The sequence below is a fragment of the Bombus affinis genome, chromosome 18 (assembly GCF_024516045.1).
Source record: "Bombus affinis isolate iyBomAffi1 chromosome 18, iyBomAffi1.2, whole genome shotgun sequence".
NCBI classification, from domain to species: Eukaryota; Metazoa; Arthropoda; class Insecta; order Hymenoptera; family Apidae; genus Bombus; species Bombus affinis.
The window spans coordinates 4,219,413-4,246,818 of NC_066361.1; the positions used below are offsets into that span (position 1 = coordinate 4,219,413).

General features: G+C 38.8%; 1 protein-coding gene and 1 long non-coding RNA gene across 2 annotated transcripts in view; both read left to right on the top strand.

Moving 5' to 3' along the window:
- The window catches only part of LOC126926601 (homeotic protein proboscipedia), a 63,658-nt gene that overhangs the window by 15,273 nt on the left and 20,979 nt on the right, over positions 1-27,406 (top strand). The window lies entirely within an intron of this gene.
- Positions 17,716-22,566, top strand: LOC126926660 (uncharacterized). The gene is made up of 2 exons (XR_007714739.1): positions 17,716-19,487; positions 19,587-22,566. It is a non-coding gene; the product is annotated as an uncharacterized LOC126926660 (long non-coding RNA).

Here is a 27,406-nt window from a genome sequence, read left to right on the forward strand (position 1 = left end):
ACGCTGCAATAGGACAGATTCGAGGACATATTAAACGGTGCTTGATTTTCTATGCTTCTCTCTTAATTACACGCTGCTATTCACACTTTCGCTGAATTTCACCGATTAGATCGGGTTCCACGAGTGCTGTGAATTATGCTTTCGCGATGGTAACTCGCATACAATTTTCATTTATCTATTCGAAATCGTTGGATTGTAATGGAATATACAATGCCAGAATTTTGTCACATACGGAAGGGAATTTAATAGAAATCTGCATGCAATTAATAGACTGCGGATGTTTATGCACTTATTGGATATTCAAAGATGTAAGGACTGCGCGTAATATGCCAAGATATATGAAATATGCAAAGTATAGTATTTGTTAGAGGAGGAATAAATAGCGAAGAAATCTAGGGAAGTCATCTCTTCTATTTATTGGGTTGGCAACTAGGTGGTTGCGGATTTTGTCATTAGGTGGTATTGAAAAATCCGCAATCGCTTAGTTGCCAAGCTAATAAATATCTAAATTGTACCCCTTGGTAGCCCATTTTGAAAATATTTTGTTAGGAAGAAATTAATGCGTTGCATTTGAGCGAGACAAGTTTCAGAAATGTAAAAGGATGAAATATGGGTTTGATGTAGTTACTCATTGCTTGGTATTGTTTTACTGTTTGTTCTAAAGCAGGTGGAATTGTTTTAATTCAAGTGGCTATTTGTATTAGGTTGGCAACTAAGCGTGGTTAATTAAAAAACAATCGATTATGCTACCTTTGTACAGTTAATTATACTGCAGTCATTAAATTTTCATCATTAAGCAGACAGACCTAAAATTAAAATCAATAAGCCATGCTTTTGTTAAACAGATGAACATATTTAATTTGTCTAATTCCTTATTTATATTAAAATTGATTTATTTAACAAAAAGTAGTACTAACCTAATCATTATATTTAATTAAAATAAACTACAAATTATTTTTCTGATAAATAAATATATATACAAATTCATGAATAATTTAAATAAAAATTAAATCTTTGATATTTTAATCATCTAATACTTAATATTGTCATCGCCTAATGACAAAATCCGCAATCATTTAGTTGCCAACTCAATATATACACAAATTATACTACTTATATATATAACATAATTATGTACACAAATCACATATTATTAGGTTATCCGAAAAGTTTCTTTCGTTCCATAAGATGATAATAAATGAACAACAATTTTTATCTTATATTATTTCGTACATAATTCAATAAATTATAACAATAAAACGAAAGAAACTTTTGGATAACCTAATATAAGCATGTGATAGCTATAAGGAAAATATTTCACTTATTTCATCTGAATTACATAAAAGTAGACGAAAAGGGGGAGGGGGTAGTATACGGCACGCGAGCGCCATTTTCGTGTTGGTTTTGAGCAACCTGCGGCTAATAAATCGCCGGACCGCCACTGTTTATAAACCGTTTAACCGTTGGCAGGTTTCGCGAAGTAGGACGGAAAAGCTGCGGCGAAAAAGTGGGAGAAACGCGTGGAAAGTCAGCGAAGCAAAGGGAACGAGAACTATGATGGATGAGAGTGGACGACGAACCTAAAACTCGTCTCGGTCTCGTGCGACAATGGAAACAAATCATTAATTGTTTACTTAGCTACACTTTCGGTTCAATGTTAATTACCGCGAATCTGATAATTTTTCCATTTAGCATTTCGATCTTAGCGTTTAAGGTAGATTCTATATTATTGGTTTGTCTGAAAAGTTTCTTTCGTCTCATAAGGTGATAATAGATGAACGACAATTTCTGTTTTATATTATTGTAGTATCGTAAACTATTGTAATTAGTTTATTAATAATGAATGGATTAAACAGATGTTAATTAAACAGAAAACAATGGTTATTCGACATGAACTAATTGCAACAAGCGTATAATAATTAAAACAACTAGATAATTAACAATTCTCGTCAACGTAAATTCAACTCTCTCTTAACAACGCTAACAACACTATCTCGACAACACAATCCACACTCTTTGACTTCTCAACTCATACTGCTGTTAATTCGTTTATTGTCCCCTAGCAAACGCTTGTCTTATGTCTTAAACCGTTTGTTTATGATTCACGCCTCAGCAACCGCTTGTTTATAATCTGCACGACACCCCGCAGGCCCCTCGTTCACGATACTACATTATTTATTTTATTATCATTATATATTTGTATATTTTATATTATTATATTGGTGCGTAATTCAATAAACTAATATAAAAGAAAAAACATTGTGCGTCTATTGTTTCCTTACAAAACGAAAGAAACTTCTCGGACAATCTAATACCTTTTGCTTCGATGGTCTCCGCATCCGAGTGTTGACAGAGTTGCGTCGTTACACGTCGACGAGAAAATGATCGTTGATGTAATAATTTCCCTTTGTCATTACATTCATTACACTATACACACTATATACCTTTACAATTAGACGTTTCTAATTATATCTTCGTTTTATGATCTCGCTTGTATATTTCTCTTTTAAATTATACTTTTGTCACTACACTCTGTTCATATTCTTCCTATTGTTCTTGTGTTTCCACTATGTTCAGATTACTCTGTTCTTTTTCAAATATACACAGATCGTCTTCGTGCACCGTTTTTCCACTTTGTCCCCCACTTTAGTGTATTTTTTAACATAGGTATTTTTTATACAGCTCTTGAATGCATTATTTTTTAATTTTTTAAGCAAAAACACAGATTCTAACCTATAAACATTGTCCTCTAATTTTCAACTTCCACCGCTTGGTGACAACAAAAAGTACAAAAGCCCACAGAGAGTACAATTGAACCTTGGTATTTTTTACTCATAATTTTTTAACTTATCACTGCTTGCCCATTTATCCTTTTGCTACGACCGTCGCGAGGAAAACGCGTTAGCGAGGGGCATAAAATCTCGCTACGATTCCGATAATCGACGCCGCGAATTAGTCGTTACCCCGTTTTGCTTAAGATAACAGAGATGGTTCAAACGAGTTTAACACTGAATTAACAGAGTTAATATAAACTTGTATATTTAACAATATTTAATATTATAATGAGCACGTCACAAATTGTTTAATGATAAATACAATTAGCTTGATACAGGAATTCGATCCGACTTTATGATATTTCTCGATATATTCGTTAGACTAATCGACTTTAATTTTATTCGTTTGAACCTCTCGATGCATAACGTTTGAATCCTCAAATGATACTGATTGCCCTTCGATCTTTTCTTTGTTTTCTCTCGAAGACGACCCCCACTACGCTCGGGTCACGCCACCGTTCGCGCCTATGATCACGTATGCCACCTTCTTTGTGTGGATGAAATAACGAACCGAAAGCGAATCGACGTTTCTAGAACTCGCTGCTTGATGGCAACTACGCGTTTGTCGCTATATTGTATATATTTCGCCGGTCATGTAAGACGATCCATCTGCAACACTGTAGTACCACGAGCGACGGTTAGGGATACGGTCTATGGTAAGCTTCGCAGCGTAACACCTTTGCTGTTAAATGAAAATACATCTTCCAAATCATCGTGCCGAAATTCTAATTCTCTAACGTCCACTTTCTCCGTCACAACAAAAACACACGCGATCTCCCCGCAGTAAACAGTGGAATAACGAGGATTAAACTAGCGGCTATCGATTTCCAAATCGTCCCCCGTCGATTCGACGAGGGAGATCGGAGAGAGCAGCGCGCGTGGATCGTGGAGTTCCACCCTCTGGTCGACCTCCCCGAGCGCGATTCGACGTAGCCGGTGCTACCGGGGGAAAATAATGCATCAGAAATTCAGATGACCGACGGAGAAGATCGTAGCGCGATTTATCAAATAAAAGTGCCGCTACAGTCGAATGCCCGTCTGCGTTGGTCGTTGGAAGCGACAGTTCATTTTTAATATAAAACGAGACTCGCGCGAACGAACGGGAATAGAAAAGAAGATTCCTCGGCGTGACGGCAAAAAGGCCGGGGCTGATATCGTTGCCGATGTTCGCCAGGCGACTTTCTCAAGGAAAAAACCGTGATTCTCAGCGGAGATTACGACTCCCGACGATTTCTCGAGCTCGCGGCTCGTTTGGTCGATACTGGACCATGAACGGTATTGTTTTTCTTTAACGACGATTATGGAAGATGTCCTCTGCACTTTTGGTGGTCTCGTGGAGGCAAGGCTCTGATGTTTCTTCGCTAATCACGCAGCAATGGAAGAAACAGTTTTTTCACCAGCTAACGTTCCGACGAATACGAATACGCCGTAGCTGCTCGTGAAGCTATTCGAATATTTGTAAATATTCTTTTTGGCCATATCGTTGCGTGTCTTATAGGAAAGGTTAAAAAGTTCGATTAACGCTGTAATGAAACTCCACTATTAGGATTATATTGGTAAAGTTAAATATATGTTTACAAGATATTTAATACTCAAAATAATTAGAGGATCGTTTTCCATGTAACTTGGACTTTTATACTCGGTCCTTATGTTAATTTAATTTTACTTCTAATGCGTGTCTTTAAACCAAAATCATATCAATCTATCAAGCTTATAGGACACCCTGTCTTTCATTCATTTAATTGATAGAATAGAACCATTGGTAATTGCAATTCTCTAATTGTGTCCAGCAGTATATTAAAATGTAACAGACCTAGTATACCTTATACAAGGTGAAATATTATTACTCGACGACGTGCAAAGTGCACTTTCGAAGATCAACAAATCATTTTCCTGCAAAATACGAAACTAGCTGAAGCCCAAACAGCCAAATAGCATCATTCGCATATGATTGGAACTCTGCCAGTTATTCAAGCGTCAATCTCAACGAGAGAGTAGCAAACGTAGAAGTTTCGGTGGGATACACGTCAACCAAAGTTTGCTTTCAAAAGTGCAGCGCATCTGAAAACACGCTAAGAAGTAACCGTTAAGCGTCGCTGTTTATAAAGACGATGTTCCTGTTATATTCAAAGCTATAACAATCTTTAGTGCAATAGGTTGGTTAGAGGTGCGCTTAAAGCAGGATAATCGAGAAACTAGCGTGTCCCCGAGGATCGTGCAAAACCTGTTGCCCGCGACGGGCCTCACAACGCGATAAAAAGTTGACTTCGCGGGAGCTTAGTCCGCGCGCTTCTTCGACGCGAACAGTTTAGCTTCATAATGCAAAGTCGCCAGTCATTCACCGATCAAAGTGTTAAGCCCCTTCGTCTGACCGCCTTCGCTCGACAGCGCCGCTTTCAAAGGCCCTGCCTGCTCTGATGGCCGTTTGATTCGTCGTTGGTTCTGCGCGCAGGACGTTGACACGAGGAAACAACGAGCGAAAGAGGACGGAGGTCCACGAGCGATAGCGGCTATTCCTTTTGTCAAATCTGAATGGGGATGCAGAGGTTGCGGCGAGGCAGGAAGTCGAGCCAAAAGAGAGCAGAAGACAGTTTTTGTGCACGTAGAAAGCTGGCTTGCAAGATTGTTTCTCGGATAGTTTAGTTTTTTATTTAAAGTTCAGGATATTTTCAAATTGTGACTCAAACTGTGTTTCTCTCCGATATTGAAAATCATAGATTGACGTTTCGAAAAATAAACTGATATTCTGGGTGAGCGTGAATGATCACTGGATCGAGCGTGCTTGCGCCATTTGTTAGATTGGCAACTAAGCGATTGTGGATTTTGTCACTAGATGGCAATGCATTAGTAATGCAGTGGTAATGATGCAGTGGTAAGGTAGCATTTAAGAAAATAGGAATTGCATCGATTTTGCTTGTTTATTATTTAATATACGAAATATCCGAAACGAAGTACTCGTTGTGAAATTTGTAAGACGAAAATTTCTCTGTAAGTCCCATTTTTTAATTACGTTTATAAAAATACAGAAATTGCGTGGATATTTCGCCATCTATGTAAGTACGTGACCACGTAACATCTGTCACTTTTTTTTTATCTAAAAACGGTGAGGTTTTCTAAAGAATACGAGAGAAAAGAAACTACGAAAAAATTGCAAAATACAAAGACCGGTACAAAGGGGAATCATTAAATGAGAAAGTACCGTATGTATAACTATTTCGGACTTCTTCGGGCAGTTCAAGATAAATACAAAATGACAAGAGGCTGATAAAAGCCCGAGACAATTTGTGATTCCTCTGAAAGCAAGCGAACAATAGGAAGAATCGAGCGTGGCGTGGAATAGGTGGCTTTAAAATCAACTTAGCAGCGATCGTCGGCAACGTTACAAGCGGCTACTATTATAAGCACTTTACTTTTAAGGAACATTAGCCGCGCTCCCTTCTTACGCGTCTTTTCTTTCGCGGAAACTGCGCCACGCTGCGAACGCCGCCGCCTCCGGGGAGAAACGGAGACGCGCACCGTGGCCATTGGGGTGGGTGACAGTGGCAGGAGAGGGGATTGTCTGGGGTAATTAGCCGATGGTTGCGTTGAAAGATCTCCCAGCGGCTGGCTCGGCTTGTCGTGACGGGTCATGTCCAGAATACCGAGCCATTCTGTTTAGAAAATGTCAAGCCGCCGATAAAAAGTCATGCAACATGAACCATCCAAAGAGAGTATAAAAAAGGGGAGCGAGAGAGTTTCGTAATTTAATTATCGAAGCGTGATCACCTTGAAGGCCCCCTGCGTTTGATATGATGGCGTTTTGAAAGAGGATTCTCGAAGGGTAAAGTCGCTTGAGAGTAGGATGAGAGCCGATGATATAAAATGTAGAGGAAGGTTACCTTTTTCCTTGGAAGATGTGTCATTCGACATTGTGTGTGTTCTTTTTTCTTTTAAACAGAAAATGTGGAAATTTTTAAAGTCGCTGAATTTTCGATTTGTAATTATAAATTAATTTATGTGAAGGACATTCGTATGATATACAGATCAGGATATTGATAAATGATATTGTTTATGTTGTTTGGAATATCCGAGGATTGGGAAAATTATAATTTATTTTGATTGGTAGAGCAACCAAGTAAAAGCTCGAATTTGTAATTGTAAATAAATTTATGTAAATCAAAGTCGTATTATATACAGATCAGGATATTGATAAATAATATTGTTTATGTTGTTTGGAATATCTGAGGACTGAGAAAATTATAATTCATTTTGATTGGTAGTACAATCAAGTAAAAGCTCGGATTTGTAATTGTAAATAAATTTATGTAAATCAAAGTCGTATTATGTACAGATCAGGATATTGATAAATAATATTGTTTATGTTGTTTGGAATATCTGAGGACTGAGAAAATTATAATTCATTTTGATTGGTAGTAAAATTAAGTAAAAGCTCGGATTTGTAATTATAAATAAATTTATGTAAAGCGAAATTGTATTACATAGAGATCAAGATATTGATAGAGCTTTTTGTTGTTTAAAATATCAGATAACTGAGAAAATTATAATTCATCTATATTGGTAGTACAACCACTTAAAAGCTGGGATTTGTAATTGTAAATAAATTTATGTAAATTAAAGTCGTATCATATACAGATCAGGATATTGATAAATGATATTGTTTATGTTGTTTGGAATATCTGAGGATTGGGAAAATTATAATTTATTTTGATTGGTAGAGCAACCAAGTAAAAGCTCGAATTTGTAATTATAAATAAATTTATGTAAAGCGAAATTGTATTACATACAGATCAAGATATTGATAGAGCTTTTTGTTGTTTAAAATATCAGATAACTGAGAAAATTATAATTCATCTATATTGGTAGTACAACCACTTAAAAGCTCGGAATTGTAATTGTAAATAAATTTATGTAAATTAAAGTCGTATCATATACAGATCAGGATATTGATAAATGATATTGTTTATGTTGTTTGGAATATCTGAGGATTGAGAAAATTATAATTTATTTTGATTGGTAGTGCAAGCACGTAAAAGCTCGGAATTGTAATTGTAAATAAATTTATGTAAATCAAAGTCGTATTATATACAGATCAGGATATTGATAAATAATATTGTTTATGTTGTTTGGAATATCTGAGGATTGAGAAAATTATAATTTGTTTTGATTGGTAGTGCAACCAAGTAAAAGCTCGAATTTGTAATTATAAATAAATTTATGTAAAGCGAAATTGTATTACATACAGATCAGGATATTGATAAATGATATTGTTTATGTTGTTTGGAATATCTGAGGACTGAGAAAATTATAATTCATTTTGATTGGTAGTGCAACCACGCAAAAGCTCAGATTTGTAATTGTAAATAAATTTATGTAAAGCGAAATTGTATTACATACAGATCAAGATATTGATAGAGCTTTTTGTTGTTTAAAATATCCGATAACTGAGAAAATTATAATTCATCTACATTGGTAGTACAACCACGTAAAAGCTCGGACAAATCTAATACTCTCAAAAGCATAATCTGTAGGTCCATGTATTAGTACCAATACCTATCACAAATTAGAAACCACCAAACACCAAGATGAACTATAATATTTACAAAGTGCTATTCAAAGATCAACAGTGATCTTAATCAATTTTTACAAGCGTGAAACACATAAGAACCCAATAGAACTTCACGAAACCGCAATGCTCTACACAAACTTGAAATTTGAATAGCTGAACGACACGATAGGATGAAACACACGATTGCACCCGAAGCAATATACAAATCCAACTCTGAAACAACGTAAAACCTTCGCAGCTCGAACTTCCCCTAACCCATCTCCGTCTCCCTCTTTGTTCACCGACACATAGGAAAAGAAGAAGCGGAGAAGCGTAGGTTAGCGGCACGGATCGATTGTCAGGGGGCCCCGGTAGTCGAAGCATGACTCGCGGATTCGTAGGTAGATGCGTTCCTCGCGCGAAACTCCGTACGCGTTGGACGTGGCTGACCAGCCGACCAACCGACGGACGGCTGACTGCCTTTCTGATTGATGATCGCTACCGGACTCTCCGCCGCCATGCATACCCTATCCTCGACCTCCACCTACGCTGCTCACCATCCCACGAGTCAACCCTTCGCTCGGCCAAGCGGAGAAATGCCGGCCGATTCGTTCGCAGAATCTCGCACCTCCTCCCCCTGCCGCCGCTCTTCCGTTTTTCGTTGTTTTCGTCGTTACACGAATTCGAGGCTTGTTTTCCAACCCGAATAAACGCGCCGTTTCGTGAATCTAACCGAGGATTTTCCGGTTCTGGGAAACGCGTCGCTAAGCACCTGTCATGAGTTTACTGGGAAACGATCGCAGTTCGTGAGAGCTTCGTGAAATTGCTGGAAAAGGGAGAAAATCTTTGCGGCAGATTACCGACGCTTTCGTTCCTCACGAAACTGTAGAAGGTATTTATGTATAGTGTAACACAGTATAGTGTAGGCTTGGCAACTAAGTGATTGCGGATTTGTCGATACCACACAATGACAAAATCCGCAATTGCTTAGTTGCCAATCCAATAATTTAGGATATTTGAATATTGTTATATATCATAATTCAAATTTTATATTGTAACTCAAATTCTGCATATATTGGGTTGGCAACTGAGTGATTGGAGATTTTGTCGTTAGGTGGTAACGACAAAATCTCCAATCACTCAGTTGCCAACCTAACAGATTGAACGTGATACATAGAAACGGACATAAAACATAATACCACTAAATATTGCATGAAGTTCCAAGGAATATTTCTGCAACTCAAAAACAGAATTACACTCATCATCCTCGTTACAGCTTGAAATTTATTTATCATGTTCCAATGCCAAATAATAAATATAATACCAAAAGAGAATTATTCGTGTGAACGATATATTAGGTTGGCAACTAAGTGATTGCGGATTTTGTCGTTAGGTGGTAATGAAAAAACCCGCAATCACTTAGTTGCCAAATCAATATATATAGTGAGATTGTAGAAAATATTGGGAGTCTGAGAATAATTTGAAATATGAAATATCTGAAGGAAATCGTTTACTGAGATTTTTATTGGTGAGATAATTTGTTGCAAATCCTTGAAACTTTTTCATTTTCCAGCTAGTTTCTTAGCTTTATTGTTTGTCCATAAGAATTGTAATGGAAATGATATTTCTAGAGTATAAAGTGAATCATTAAAAAATGTCGAGATTCTTAGGTTTTTAAGGAAATTATTACTCTAATCGTTAATTTGTAATTAGCCCATAAGAAACAATTTTTCTAGGATGGGTATACTATGAGAAAAAATGTCAAACAATTGAAAATATTAGAAGAATATATTTTCTAAAATAAAATTATCCAAGTAGTAGAGTTTCCAGGTTTTGAAACAAATTCGTTGTCTTCTCGTTATTCCAGAAGAGATAAAATAGGAATAATTCTTCCAAAGTATAATCAGGGAGAAGCTAAGGAAAGAATTGAAAGTTTGAAAGCAGTCGATATTCCGTGGAATGTTATTGTTAAAAAAAAAAAAAAAAATTCCGGAAGATTCTGCGTGAAAATTAATTAAAAGTTGAATCGATTCGAAGACTCCACCGTCATGAAGAAATTAAAATCCGTTGGAATCTCTTTTCGCGATGAATAATTGGAAACTTTAATTGAAGAAACTTTCTAAAAATGTTGTGGTAGCAACGAATGTTAAACGTTCGTATAATTACGTGAACAGTCCATTATTGATTATCGTTGGCAATGCTATGATATCATCGGATCGATGTTAAAATAATGAATTGGAATAAGCAACGAAAGATGGGACACGATATCGGAGTGATGAAACGTGACTGGACGAAAATCGAACTTCCATCGTGTTTTCCTAGCTAACAGCCCTGTACGTCATGATATAACAATTTCCACTCCTGTACTTCTACTGTAACCATCGATTCTTTAACAATACTACACGTTGAACCACTTAAAAAAGCGTTTTGGAAAAAACTGTACCTAACCATGTCGATTTATCATCTACCAAATTCAAATTCTGTCAGTTCAAATCAGTTGAAGGAAAAACTATTGGAGAAACCTATTTATATTTCTAACCATTACTTTTTTATACATATTTTATCATTTTTATATCGAATTTCTCAAAAACAATTGGAATAAATTACTAAATTCAGCAGTTTGTTATTTAGCAAATCTATTGGCTTGGCAACTAAGTAATTGCGGCTTTTGTCATTAGGTAGTATTGACAAATCCGCAATCACTTAGTTGCCAACCTAATATATCGTTCACACGAATAATCCTCGTTTGGTATTATATTTATTATTTGGCATGGGAAAATGATAAATAAATTTGAGCTGTAACGAGGATGATGAGTGGAATTTTGTTTTTGAATTGCCGAAATATTCCCTGGAATTTCATATAATATTTAGTGGTATTGTGTTTTATGTTCGTTTCTATGTATTACGTTCAATCTGTTGGGTTGGCAACTAAGTAATTGCGGCTTTTGTCATTAGGTAGTATTGACAAATCCGCAATCGCTAAGTTGCCAACCCAATAAATATTTGAACAAGGTAATTATATTATTAGTATTTTAATTGGTAAAGTACACTACAAAAATAAGTGTCTTGGCCATAATTGTAAAGAAGTCAAGGTTTTCACTCATCGACTGGAAGAAAATTAGTCAACTCGTCGACTGGAATCCCAATCTCTTAAGTGTAATGTTATAATTATATACTTGTGTAGAACCAATTTTCTAGTTAAGAATTAACTCGATTAACAGATTGACAAACACGATGCAGATGTGGAAAATACATTAGCCTGACACTAATTCGGTATCGCATATAATATTAGGTTGGCAACTAAGTGATTGCAGCTTTTGTCAGTACCATCAAATAACAAAATCCGCAATCAGTTAGTTGCCAACCCAATAAATCCACTTAAGAAAACTGTAAACTCAACAATTTCTACTTTCATAATCATCGATTCATTAAAAATATTTTCTTATTCCAACAAACTACTAAATTCACGTACCAGATGTAAAATTCCTTCGTTCTGAGGACTGAATTTTTCACTGAAAAAAGGTTTAAGAAATCCAGAAAGGCTGAACGCATAAGATGCAGCATATGATGAACACAGATGAAAGATACAAGTTCCATCGGAAAGAGAAACACAGGGCGCTATTTGTCGAGAAAAATATTAGGTTGGTATGATCACTAGTTCCTATATGCAAAGTTGGTACGACTTTTAACGTCGTTCTATTGTTTTTGGCGTCTGCCACGTGTTAATTATCAGAGAGTATCCAGTGTGTTCTAGTGGCTGTGCATGGTGGTGAAATACAGAATATACAAAATTGAATCTGTGTGGATCAATTAAATATCGAATTGCAAAACCTATTTAATAACACTATTTAGCTGCTAATCGAGCAGAATGCGTACACGGATGACCTGGCACGACCTAGTCGAAGAAGAAGAGCGGTTACGAGGAAAAAGAATTCGCTTCCTCCCCGGGGGCCGAGCGTCGCTCGATCCTCTTCGTTCGCCTACTTCCTTTCATTCGGGGCAATATTTCTTTTCGCGAGTCCCCTCACAGTGTCCTTTATCTAACAAGGAGCAAATCATTTCCCTATTATTTGCTCGCTATCGCGCTCTCACTCCTCCGAGGCTTCCTGGTCCGGCCTCGTTTCGCTTTACCGTTCGAGTGTTCCAGGCTGACTCGTTTCTCTCGTTACGAGAGCCAAGCTTCCTCTCTCTTCTTTCTTTCTTATTCCATTTCTTTCTAGCGCGCTCTCTATCGCTCCCGTTCTTGTCTCGCTATATTTTTTGGAGGCCGTCCAAAGTCTATTCATCGCGTTTCATGTTCGCTTTCCAGCACGAGATACAAGACTCGCGCTCTTATTCTTTTTTTTACCTTTCTATTATTTTTCGATTTAGTCTACGGCGATATTTTTACGTAGTTTCTCAGTTTCGAGTTTATGAGAGACGATATTTCTCTCTTGTTTCTTATTCCTGAGCAAGTCAAATATTTAGTAGAAAAAGAATGGTCAGTGTCGAGTATCGCAATGCAATGAGTGATGATATTGGTCGACTTGATAGTAAGTGATATTGTATATGATATTGACACGAATATAGGACACGAAACAAAACATATGAAATTGTCCAAAAATATTCCATAACGATTCGTGGCCAACATACATCTGTGTATAGTTTTACAATATGGAAACAAGTATCGTACGAAAGTTATTTGCTATTAAATAGCATTAAACGTAATGAATGGAGAATTTATGGCTAGGTTTATTGGCAGATTTAAGTGTGCAAAAATACATAGAACTCGCGCAATAAATTAAAAAATACATTAGGTTATTCGAAAAGTGTCTTTCTCTCGCAAAAGTGTTTTTTACAAAAGTGCACCTTTATACAAACGTGAAACCAAGTGTGTGAAATGTCGCGGTGTTTATCTCGACAGAACAAAATGGATCGTACGTAATTCGAGACAGTAATATAAAACAAGAAACGTTGTGCGTCTGTTAGTTCCTCATAAAACGAAAGAAACTTGTCGGACAACCTAATATATGTATCACTAATAGTGTAACTAAGCGTGTCTCACTACTAAAGAAATTTCAAAGTGTGTCTCTATAGGCATATTTACTCTGAATATGAATATGAATTTGTAAATGTAACCGTAGAGAAGAAGGAAGAAAGTTTTCTGAAAGAATTTCTGTAACCGCGACGGGACAAGCAAGACCAGCGTCCACCTTTCGGCGATTTATTATCGGGCGTAGCGCCTGCCTTCGAAGTTCGCCACGGGTTTTAAGGGGAGTAATTTAATCGTAATTAAGTACCTACACGCTTGCCTCTAAGTACATAAAGTTTATACACGAACGCGCGACGCCCGGAGCGACCGGCCTCGGTCCTTTCTGCTAAAAGGGGTGGCCAGTGGTCGGTTTAAACAATTATCACAAGGGTTGCAGCTTGCACGAGTTGACAAGGGTGATAAGTTATAGCGCGTGTGGGGTTGCTTAGGAAATGCTGCGTGGTCAAGTGCCGCCGGCCACGATGAATTACATCTATTACGGTAATGCAATTCTCTTTCTCTTTTTCCTACTCTTCTTTCTTGTCTTCGATCCGAGCTTTTCCATTTAATCCGAACGAAATGACGCCTCGCATAATTTACTGTAGGCCACGGTGTGGCGTGGCCAATTAGCCTGGAAAATGAAATTCTCGCGAAACCGCGCCCCCTCCCTTTCTTTCTTGCTAAACCTTTTGCTGTGTTCAACAGCCGCGAACCGATCTCTGTATACCGTCAGTGACTGTGAGTTAACCGTCAAGGTCTTCGTGTATTATGGCCGACTATGCTCGATATGAACACGAAATAGGGCGTTCATACTTTCTTAGACAATTTACAGTGAAGGACATAGGAACACACGTTATGGTTACGTTGAATTATCGCGCTAGATATACTGTCCTCTTTAGTTGAAGTATGCTATCTAACATTTTTTCATTTTTCATGATAATTTGAATTATTTTTTTTTTTTTTTCGTAAGCATATGAAATAAATATATTAGAGTCTTAGTAAACTTGTTAGACATTATGATATTTCAATTTTATACATTACCTTAGCCTTCTTCTTAATAATATACAGTATATTGATTGAACAAAAAGCATAGCAAACACATGATATTATATATAACATGGTAAATATATAAAAATATGTCTGAATGAAAAAAAAAGTAATAATTAGAAATACAAAACAAAGTAAATGAAACAAACACATATTATTGTCTTGAATTTTATGGAGACTAACATTAATCATATCATTTCCAAATTACTTCCATTTCGTGGAACATTTTATTTGAAAAGGCAAATACTAATTATCTAATATTTTAATAAAAAAGAGTTGATATATAAAGCTAATACTAAAATCACATAAAACACATAAGCTTCCTGTATTTCTTAACTGAAGTTAGTTTTCATTTTAAGTAGTTATATCGTACAGTCTGTTACGAAATAACGAATTAACGAAGAAAAATAGAAATATTACAGAAAAGGTAATAAAATTTAAAATTTTCTTCGATTTCATAATATGGAATTATATTAATATTATTGTTAAGAGAAATTGTTATTAAAGTGATTCTTGACTATTATTGACTATTACACAACTTGAGTATTGGAATGAAAAAGCGAGCAGAGGCACTGTCAGCGCAGCTGCATGCTACAGTAGGGACATCCATCGTAGCCAGACTAGACAAAGCTGGCAACAAGTCTCAGAATCTTTCTGGTTGGAAAATGATCTTGTTTTATAAGTATTGTTCCTCAGCTCTACTTTTAGATGCACGTAAAATAAACTGCTTTAGGAACGACTAATGCTTCTAAATACTTGCATATTATCAAAATTGTATCCATAAGTAAACCACAATACCTAACCTCAATTATCAACTACGAACGTTTGAACTACTTTTCAAAATGAATTGCTGCGGATACTTGTGCATTCTCTGGAAAATTTAAATACGTAAAGGTGTAGAAATTTCACACAGTGTACAATAACATGTAAAATATCCAGATTCAAATTACAATATCCTATTACGGTATCTACACTAGGAGCCTGCTGAAATTGAAACTTCACAACAATACATAAAAGTGTACAGATTTCACACAACGTACGAAAACATATAAAATATTCCTATTAAAGTACCTGTTACAACATCTACACGATGATCACTATTTAAAGTGCATTTCTTCTGTTGTGTTTACAAAACTGTAAATTTATATAATCCTGCACATCATACACGCAATTCCAACTATCTAGAAGCTTCCTAAAATTGGACCTTCGCAACAACCAGCTTAACACATCGCTCACACACGACATCAACGCATCGATAAAACTCTGCTAACTAAAATCCTTTATCCTCCAACACTATGAGAAATGTCTATAATTTCGTGCAAGTCGAATCGACAGAGAAACTCTTCTCGAAGAATCACAAATTTTCGGCAGAAAACTGCGAGAGGGCAGGCGATTCAAATAATATTTTCATTCATAAGCGATCCGCAGGCGGCTTGCACCCTCCATGTCGCTGAGGAGCGTTACATAAGAATCAGGCGCGGAAAGGAACGATCGTAAATCTGGTCGTGCCGCGTGTGGGGGTGCGAGACACGGGCCGAGTGTCCTTTATAGCATTGTTAACAACTAATGTATGCGGCCCTCGAAACCCTCGCACATTTAACATTCTTTAACATTATTATACACATGGCGACCGTCTGAGCCGCTTGCTATCGGCCGGTGTCTTCGTGCCTTGCCATCCAAAAACGACCCTTCGCGCCCTCCCCGGGGAAGATTTTTGTCGGTTTTATTTAACTGCAACCTCGGAACCCTTTTCCATCCTCCTTCTGTAAGTCTGCTACCATTCCCCCTCCCCTTCTTTTCTTCTCCCTCCGCTCTCTCTTTTTTCCTCTTTCGCTCTTCCTCTCTGTTCGAAGGTTCAAGTTTCCGTCGTTTGGAATCTAGTCACGTTTTAAGACTTACGATCGGCACTGTAATTTCGAAGAACAAGTGCCGCTTACTACTTTCTGATACGACTTAAGAGAGGATGTAGGGGTAGGAACGACGCGTGCAAGTGCGTCCTGGTCCGAGTGTGATCCAAGTTTACAGGCAAAGGCTGAATTGAAGGTGACAGGTGGAATGGATCCTGGAAAATGTTTCATAACTGGATGCACGGTGTTAGTTCGAAGTTAGTTAGTTTGATCTTCTGCTTGACCTACTGTGGTAATTTTCCAATTACTTGCTACTAATTTCTATTTTCCTTGATTTATAATTACTTTTGTTGTATCGTCGACATATTGTGTAAGAAATATCAGGTGAACCATAAACAATGTTGCTAAAAGGAAAGTTTAATAGACCAATCGGTCGTTCAGTCGAATAATTACGCGGGAAAAAGGCCTAGTGAACATGGCCGCGGAAGAAGGAAGAATTAACAGTCAGTAGTTAGTTGAGAAGTCAGTGTTGCCAACGTTGTCGAGGAGGAAAGTTGTGAATTAACTATTTAGTTATCTTAATTATAGCACATTATTATATTTAGTTCACGTTAAATAATCGTTTTCTGTTTAATCCATTGGAAATAGATCCATCGATCAATAAAAAGATCCTACACTTTCATGAAAATAGAAACAAATAGAAGGAAGGATTTGTACTTTAAGTAACCTTGAATTTTAATTTTAATTTTAAATGGACTATAATTTCATCAATTTTGCGAATTAATCATCGTCATTATAATATATCAAATAATTTGGTAAAAAGAAATTCTATTAATCAATAATGAGGACGTGGAAGAGAAAGCTAGATGACGTGCGAGGATCGAAACCCAATTAAAAATAATTAGTTTACGTCTGGGAACGTTAAGTACGATATTAGTTCATGTATCACGATGTACGATAGACTCGTACTTAGAATAGACATCGCAGTGCCGCTTTTCCTCGCCGGAATCATCCGAAGGATTTATTACTGCGAACGCAATAATTCAGCGTAACGCGATTAATGAAGCATACCGTGAACCTTGTTTTGTCACGTATACTCCCCTTTCTCTGTGTATCGTTCTTAGTATGAATTCTGTATAGTAACATTCTACCTATCTCAGCAATCGTCCCTAACTAAATATTCGATGGCTGCAGATATCCAAATTTCCAATTTTCAATATTTTCCAACGAAACTAGAGTTAGTTTGGCATAACCTAACCCCATTTTTCTATTTCTTCGAACCATGTGTCACAATCGATAAGCGAAACTATAATAATAGTTCGAAACTCTGAAATTTTATGCAGAAATTTGTTTATTTTGAAAATGTAAATTGTGCATTAAAATTAAAAGTGTATTAAAAAAATTGGTAACTGACACGGGTATGCGGTTACCTACACGAGCCTTAATTCCATTTATCATTCGCCAGTAACAACAAACTTCTATGGAAAATATTTACACGTCAGCCAATTCACTCGCACTCGCAGCTGCTCCATCTGAAGTGTAACGATACAACCGAAACTTTAATAAACACTGAGCCTTCCTCCTCGGATAATCGTCACGCTGTTTCTAGCATCGAAATTACGTAAACATAACCAGATAACAATCTGCAGATATTACTTGGATGATCTTATTGGAATTCAAGATAATGATCGTCGTTCAATTCGCACAGACATTGAAACTAATACGTTGATCGTCAGGTCTCTGTTAGTCGCAGCGAAAGGCTGGCCAGCTGACGAACGCCTAATTGCGTGAATATCGATCGATGCGACGCGATACGGGACATCACTTTCTCGCTGACGACACGTGAGAATCTGTCAGATAATAAGACGCGCGTGTAATTTGCAACGAGATGAACGTCGCGACAGAGAGCGACGAGTGTGTTGGCGCGATGATTACGCAGCTTGGACGATTGCTCATCGAGGCGGTGGGAAACGCTCGGACGATTAGTGACGATTACCGCCATGACTATCGAAACGGCGCTCTCCGCTCGATCTTCGATCGATCGATGATGCAGCGGTGAGCTATTACGTGAATATAGTAGGAGTTGGCTTGATGTAATGTGTAAGTAAGATCGTGAGAAGATGAGAGGAAAGGAAGAACTAACCTTGGTACATCCTGGATACCTCATTTTGAAAATATATTGTTAGGAGGAAATTAAAGTGTCGCATTCGAGTGAGACAAGTTTCAGAAGTGTAAAAGGTGTAAAGGATAGGTTTAATGTAGTTACTCATTGCTTGATATTGTTTTAATGTTTGTTGTGAAGCAGGTAGAGAAATTATACGTGGAATTGTTTTAATTCGAGTGGCTCGTTGCGTTGCGTTGGCAACTAAGTGATTGCGGCTTTTGTCGTTAGATAGTATTGAAAAATCCGCAATCTAACCTGATAGAATTGGAAGATAATCAACAATCGGTTTGACGTTGCTGCTGCTATAAAACAGGTGGATGAATTGTACGAAGAATTATCGAAATTCAAGTAACAAGTTGTAGAATTGTAAGACGATCAACGAGAAGTTTGATATTATTGCTACGATAACACAGACAGAGGAAATGCTATGATTCGAGTGACAAATTTTGTTATTTAAGACAGCCAAAGACATGCTCGATATTGGTGCAGTAAAACAGGTGGTGGAATTGTACAAGGAATCGTGTTTTCCACAAGGTGGAGAAAAAGTTTCAAGGGGATATCGGAGAGATACAAGCTAAAAAGACGCGAGATTTGCAGGGACGAAAGAAAGTGGAGGGGAGGGACTGTTCGAGGGGCGGTCGATCTTATTTCCCGTCGTGACACTTTGCACCGCTGCCAGGAGGGCCGCAGAGGACTTAAAATTTGTATAGATTAAAATAAACTTTTTATCCGACTACGAGTTTCCGATGTTCAGGGTGGAGCGAAGGAAACGACAGGGGATGTGGTGAGCGAGACAGAAACTTTCAGAACGAAACCTGGATGCAACGTTGTTGAAACGAAGCGCTTTCCTTTCTTCGCGCACCTGTTTCGCCTGTTTTCTTGCATTTCTTAAATTACAAATCGACTTTTAAATGTCCAATTATCGTTGTTTTTTTAAACGAAACACGTCTAACCCTCTGACAGATGAAGGATTCAGAACGAACAATTTAGAAAATAATTATTTCCTTGCTGTCAACATTTCTTACACTTCTGACACCAGGTATAAAAATATATGCGCTTTTAGCTTCTTATGGAAAATAAATATTAATCATACGAATAACCAACAATTACATATGATGAAATTTATGGTATGTTTCAGATATATTTGACAATAACCTCAAATGGCATTTGTGCTACGCAGTGAAATAATTGAAAACCAACAAAGAATAACAAAGAAACGTTAATAGCATCCCATTATTATCCGATTAGTTTTATCATCATTGAAATCAATAAAATTCGATCAAACTCTTTTTTTTTTTTCAATTTTCTTCAAACGCAACAGAGACTTTTGACAAAAGGAAGGAACACAGGAAGAAAAGTAAAAAAACATGTTCGCGTTGATGTCACGACGGGATAAAAAAATCGAACAGCATGAAGACTGATTAATAATCGTTCGGAAAGTGTGCGAGCGATTATCCGCTCGCTAAGGGGAAGGCTTATTTTTCTATGGACGCCGCAGCGCGGTCTTAATGGTATTACGGGGATGAAGCTCGTCCGAAATTGGCCGGCCCTTTGTATTTTGATTATCGTCGGATTATTTTAATCACATTAGCGATCTGCGCGGTAACGCCGATCCGCCTGTTACAGTAAGGAGCTTCTCGCAAAATCAATCTCGCGTCTAATGGGAAGATGGCGCTTTTCATCCCCCAGAGACCACTCCCGTTTTGCGTACCGACTACCCTTCGTCTTCGGAATCGTTTTCCACCACCCCTTACTTCCTCGATACAACGATATCTCCGAATGTTCGAACGGTATCTACTAAATCTTATCGATTAGAATAGCTTCTCTTAACTTTGCACGACTAGAAAAATGTGCGGAAGAAATGATGTTTTCTTTCTTGTATTTCTTCTATTTAGATTTCATTTCTTTTTAAATCATTTTGATAAAAGTATGGGTTTGTTTATGTTGGTGACAAAGCACGACAAATGAAATTTGTCTTTTTGACCAAATAGCTGTACGTATAAATATAAGTAACTATACATATTTTCGACATACACGCATGTACATTTATTCTACAGCTTAACACAATCGCTGTTATTGACGCATATACGCGTTGTCAGAATTGCCTCATTCACTACGCAGTTTTTGGCTTCTCGAGGTTACGCGCCCCACCAAAAATGGTTATTTGTTATGGCTATTGACAAGAACTATTCGAATATACGTAATATTGAGTGTTTCATCTTCGAAAATTGAGAACGACTATCCCAAAACGTGACACATTATCAAACAGCGGCGTAGAATGCAGATGCAGGGGTCCAATCCAAAAGTACAGTAGTCCTGGACTTTTCTCATGCTCCTCTCTCAAAGTGCAGCCACGTAGGGCTCGATTCACTGGTATAAGAAGATCAAGGGACACTGAATTCGCTGCAAACTATCATACTCAACCCACTACTTCCGCAATAATCGCCAACAATTTCAGTATTCAGCAGCTACGTCGATGACAAATCTCCTACGAGCTGCCTTCGAAACGAAGAATTGGCAACGCGGAAGCAATAACAGTGTTCGACTGGTCGACCACGTTCCAAGGTACAAGGTGTACGTAGAATCTAGCGGACAACTGAACGATTTCAAAAAAGAAGGAAAAATAAAAGAAACGAACGCGAAATTGATCGCGGCGCGTTCCGACGTCCCTGCTGGCGGCTGCGATTAGAATATGCCGCGTGTACCTGTAATTAGATAGCAGCTCGAGGACGACTCGTACAAATCGCCAGGATTACGGGTGAGCAGTGTTTCTAGCTGTGTATCCGCGGGTATTAACCGGCGCCTCTATCTCGAAATACCGCAAAAATTCTGACGGATGGCCACGATCGGTCATCCGTCCGCACGCTTTCTTCCCAGTCGGCCGAACCTTCCTATTAGCGTGCCTTGGTCATTTGCTTATTCTACCGGTGTCGCGAATGTTTCTTGCGTCACGAATCTATTTGCTGGGAATCGCAGTTTGTTTCACAGTTCACTTCGTACAGGTGTTGTTCCTTCGTGCAGAATATTAATGACTGTTTGATTTTTATTTTGGCTTTTCTTGGATGGACAGTGTTCGTTGTTCAGTGGATAAGTTGGTACGCATTGGTTAAGAGCGGCATGTTCGTCGATGATCGTGTGGTGTCGTTTGGCTGAGTTGGGGAATCCGATGAAAGTTGTTGGAGCATTGTAACGGTTCCAGTCATAGTTTCTGAATTGTTGTTTGACGTAGCTGCGCTTGATACTTGATGAAGGAGCACTCATCTTAGACCTCGTATCGTGTTTAGCAGCAATATACGAAGCAGTGTAAGCAGACTGTGCGTGCTCTGATCGATTGATGACTGCTCTTCTCCTGCTCCCTCTATTGACTCTCATAATATTGTAACGGTATGAACTTTACAGTAGATTTTGCTATCCAAAAACGTGGTACACCATCGATCAGTACCTTTGTAATGTGACAAACCATCGGTAAATTTGTATCTCCTCTTAGATCCCATTCATCTGAATATTCTAAACTAATGAAACTAACCCACGCAAGGATATCAGGTAGTGTCCAGTCAGGCTAAATACAAGAATATTATTTACTGTTGAAGTAACTACTTGTATATCCGTGACCTGGAGACTGCTATTATACAGAAATATTCTAAATGAGGAACAGTGCATATTATTGTACCCTTGAGTATACATTATGTTTTGGGTTGCAAGGTCTAGGAACAAAGGAACTGATAAACAGTTTTCTATTTATGTTCCTTGTAGCCTTTGGCTAAAATCATAAGGTTAACTCTTTGGTAATGTCCTTTGCTATAGATGAACGTGCCCCCTATCATATTCTTATTGTATTGTAACACTGAAAGAGTGAGGATCTCAATTAGCATACACTATATCTGTTCCTTTCCATTTTTCTTTACAAATTCATCCACTGGATCCTCTATCAATTGACCTCAACAGAATATGAAACTAACACTGACTAATCTTTGAGCAGCTTCAAGGAGCTAAATGTAAATTTTACTGCCTTGCATGATACAAGAATGGATCCTAAGGTTATGTTAAACAACACATTGTCCTATTGTCATTCTATTGTTTAGTAACAGTAAGAGAGTAAGGATCTGAATCAGCATAAACTTGTACCTTCAATTATTTCAATATACCTCTTTATTACAAATCCATCCACTCGTTTTTCAAGCCGTCAACCTTAACCTCAACATTTACTACACACAAGTATAAATGAAGTATATTTCTTCAATACACAAATATATCTGTTATCTACTTTTAAGAATTGAAGACTATTGACCAGCAACGTATTACATTATCAATTTGTATAAATGGATCAAGTATTGTCAAAATAAGAATTTTGTCAATACCACCTAATGACAAAATCCGCAACCACTTAGTTGCCAGCCCAATAGTACCTATGCAGACTCACTCTATCCACCGTTTCAAGAATAGAAGCAAAGATTGTCAACCCTGTAAACCGCACCCAACGAACTGAAGCCTGGCCAGCTCACAAAACACCAACCACTGCAACGATCCGACAAACCACGGCGTGCAAACCTTTCAAGCCAGCGCCACGCCACAACTTGCCCCACACGTTGGTATATCAAGGATCAAAGAGCAGCGATGAATTATTAGTGAGTGGTCTGCGTTTGCGGTGTCGTGACGTTTATCTCGACCGGTGGTGCACGGCGTGGTATAGTAATTTCAGAGGCGTGCAGAGTCGATCGTGAGCCACGGCTGGTAGCGGTCGTGCAACCAGGCAGCTGTCCTGGGTCGCGGTTTCGTTGCTATTTGCCGGTGGTGGTTCGCGTGATCAGCCGAGGGATCCTCGTGCATAACGTTGGCCGCGACGCCGCCGGTGCCGCGAGCACAGATTTGTTATCGCGACGATGCAGATAGAATCGAAAAAATGAAACGGCCGCCGTGTAACCGGCAATTCTCCGAGCTGCCGGCAATGAATCAAAGCGACGTGGCAGCGCGGCGCGGCGTTCAGATCCGCTTCCTCGACGCGTGCATTTTCCCCGATCCCTGGGCCCGCTTGAAAACCCGCGATCCACATCGATATATCCTTTAGTCGTAATTAGCGCGGCCTCGGCTACAAGGTCTCTGAAACACGTTCATACATTTTTATAAGAACCTACAGTTACTTGGTTGATGAACCGAGTTGCAGGCGGAAGAGGGTGGTTTCTTCCACCAGTCGTTTGCATTTCTTTGCTCGCTCCGTTGCCTGAGAGGAAGCCTGATCGAATTGCAGGTACTTGTTAGTTTTTGGCTGAACATTGCGATGGATTTCATCATTTGCACAGAAATCTTTTCCAATATCTGCAACACATTTTTATAATATTAAACTTAACGACGAAAGTATAGCATCAGATTATCAGAGCATAGAATCATAACACAAATTTTCATCTAGTCGATTAAGAATCCTGTACTTGGTTCAAGTACCATTAACTTTTAAACCATCCTGTATATTTAAAATCTTAATTTTAGATCTACCAACCTTATACATAAAGAGATGCCACATACATAAACATAGTGTTCCAATCTCTCACAAATACGTGGTTCCTCTCTGCTCATTCCCGTAAGAAAACAAATGATCTGCCAAAATACAGTATCCGAAAACCAATCTGCTCGGTATCCTTGGAAGAACACGTCCGGCCCCACCCAACGAAGAAGAGGCCCCGAGAACATCTCGTCCGAAAAACCGAATGCCCATCCACGGTCTTCTCTCCAACCCTATCATCAATTGCCGCATCCCTCGTATCAAAGCATTGCCTTGGAAAAAAATGCGGTTCGCGGTACGAAGGACAAGGATCGCGCAGCCACGAAACGAAATTCGAAAAGAAGGAGGGACGACAGCTCGGAGGAAGGTGGCTGGTGGAAAGAGTTGTGGTGAAGGAGCCGAGAGAGGCACTCACGGAGATGCACGCACGGGTCGAAGGTGGTCGCTCCACCCCGATGATTGCAGGTTGCATCGGCACGCCTTCGGACTCGGCTTGGCCAGTGTGGTTCGCGCGCGCGCGCTCGGCCGCACACACGTCCCCTTCGCGGTCTGCGGCTCTCTCTTTCTTCGGTGCATCCAATTTTCTTGCAGGAAGAAGGGCCTGTACTCGTCCGCGGCCACCATAATCACGTTGCACGCGGCCAACATGGCCGCCGTAGCGTGGCAGCGGCAGCTGCAGCGCCGCGCTCCTCCTGGCTGCGCGCCTTTTTTCCCTGTTTTCGCCTTTTCTGCCCTTTCATTAATTTTTCGTCGCGGTTTTCCTCCTTCTCGGCCCCCCTCTTGCCTCGTTTCGATGCGTGTGTTTCAACGTTGTTTCTTTCCGTCTCTCTTCTTTCTTTCCTCTCCTCCCCCTCTGCCCCTCTCTCTTCCTCATACTTTTCTCTCTTCTTTCATTCCTGTTATCTCGCGATTCCTCTTACCGGTTCGTTCTTACTAACCGCGTTTTTGCGTCACTCGTACTAGAACTAAAGGAACAAAGCGACGAGAAGTTATGCTAATGCGAGCTTCGAGTTCTCGGAAGAAGCCTCGGTTTCGCGAAAAATGCGATGGCCACACGGACACGCGAGAGGGCTGTTGCGGCCGTAGTCGAGCGCAGGAAGCAGGTAATAACAAGGTGCGCCCTGTCGTTACGTGCTTCTTGCATATGGTTTAGAGCGGATTACGAGCAGCGCGAGGACATCACGCGTGTGCTCCCACTGAACTTGCTCTAATGAACGAAAGGACTTCCCCCACCCTGGCTAATGAAAGCGGCCGTCTGCACGTAAACCTCCGCTGGGTAAACGAAACGCCATTCGTATCTTCCCCCTCGATACTCGCGCTACAATTTCTTCATCGTTTTCACCGACTCGACCTGTTCCCTGATCTCCTGCTTTCGTTAAGAGCTGATGGTGGTGGGAGAAGCTGGAATGTTCCGTGGAATGGACCATCAGGGTTATACAAACTCGAAGTCGTGAATCTACATTGGAAACTTTATGTCGATGTCACTTGAACATGTAGATACTTTGACGAGATAAGCTGAGGAGTTTCTTCGGTTTTCCTCTTGCGAATTTTTTTTTTAACTCTTTTAACTTCGTTGATATTTAACTATTTGCAATATTAGTTTTATTCGCTTTAAAAAGGTTTACTTTTATGCCACGAGGCTTACCATAAACCGTATTCCTAACCGTCGCTCGTGATACTACAGTGTCGCAGACAGATCGTCTTACATGACCGGCGAAATATATACAATATAGCGACAAGCGCATAGTTGTCATCAAGCAGCGAGTTCTGGAAACGTCGATTCGTCTTCGGTCCGTTACTTCATCCACACAAAGAAGGTGGTATACGTGATTATAGGCGCGAACGGTGGCGTGACCCGAGCGTAGTGGGGGTCGTCTCCGAGAGAAGACAAAGAAAAGATCGAAGGGCAATCAGTATCATTTGAGGATTCAAACGTTATGCATCGAGAGGTCCAGACGAATAAAATTAAAGTCGATTAGTCTAACGAATATATCGAGAAATATCATAAAGTCGGGTCGAATTCGTGTATCAAGCTAATTGTATTTATCATTAAATAATTTGTGACGTGCTCATTATAATATTAAATATTGTTAAATATACAAGTTTATATTAAACCTGTTAATTCAGTGTTAAACTCGTTTGAACCATCTCTGTTATCTTAATCGAAACAGGAGAACGACTAATTCGCGGTGTCGGTTATCCGAATCGTAGCGAGAATTTACAGCTCTCGCTGACGCGTTTTGCTCGCGATCGCGTCTCTCCACGAACATACACTGTGTCATATTAATTTTTATAATACTTCTTACATCTGTGTTTTGATAATAATTTTTCAAATATTCTAAAAGTAATATCTTAAAATTTCAAAATGAAGATTAATTAATCTCTACCACAATATCGTATAACTAACCTACCGTGTCTACAAAACAGTTGTCCAGTGTTCTTCTCATAATCAGTTCCATAGAACCAATGGTAATTAACCCTCTTATTAATCCTCTAATTGTTTAGAACAGTATATTTCAAATCTTTCTCAGATTCTTCCAAATTCTTTTTCAAATTTTCTGACCCACTAACTTATAATTAATATAATCGTTATAATATAACATTTTGTTATAATAGTATAATTGTTTGTGAAAAATGAGAGAAGTCGTTGATATACGTAACTACTACTGTCAGGAAAAGTCGTACAAAGATCGTTAGCCATCGACAAGAATCGCGATACGATGGTCTGAAAGAGGGAAACAGTCGGAGTGGCTGGAAACTGGAGCAGCAAAGTGGGAAATATTTTGCGGACTGCGGTGGCCAAGCGTGGTTCTTGCCTGGCTCGCCGTTAATTGATTATGGCTCGTACGGGCCGCGAACCCCAAAAAGCAAAGCGACCATCGCGGCCATTCCGGGTAGCGCCACCCTTCGCGTTTAGTTTTGTTCGTTTCCCTTGCCGTTTCCAGGCTACGCCTTCGTATAAATCTGTAATGAGCCACAGTTTACGACGATTCCACCCCCACACTCCCCTTTTCTCCCCCATGCGTTTCCTCCGGCGATTTATCCGCCACAAATTACCCGATCGCCCGTACACCCCGTCATCAGCCAATGAATAATTTTTTCATCGTTAGATCAAGTTTCTCCACCTACGTCTCACAGTCGATAATTATCTGTTTGATCGACAGAGTTTTTGGAGGTTAATCTACCTTTCTTTCTATTTTACTCTATTTTCTTATCATTGATTTTTATTATCGAACAAATGAATTACATCTATGAGAATTAGAATTATATCTTGCAAAATATCATTTATGATGATGATGAATTTTGGAAATTAGAAATTACAAGTAACGAGATTGCCAATAAAAGAACGAAACTCTGCGAGTAAATCTTATAGGTTATTAGTCACAATATTCGATTGAGTGTAGAACTTTGAAATTGTAAATGAAAAATCTAGATCACTTTGCTAATATTATTAGAATGAATTA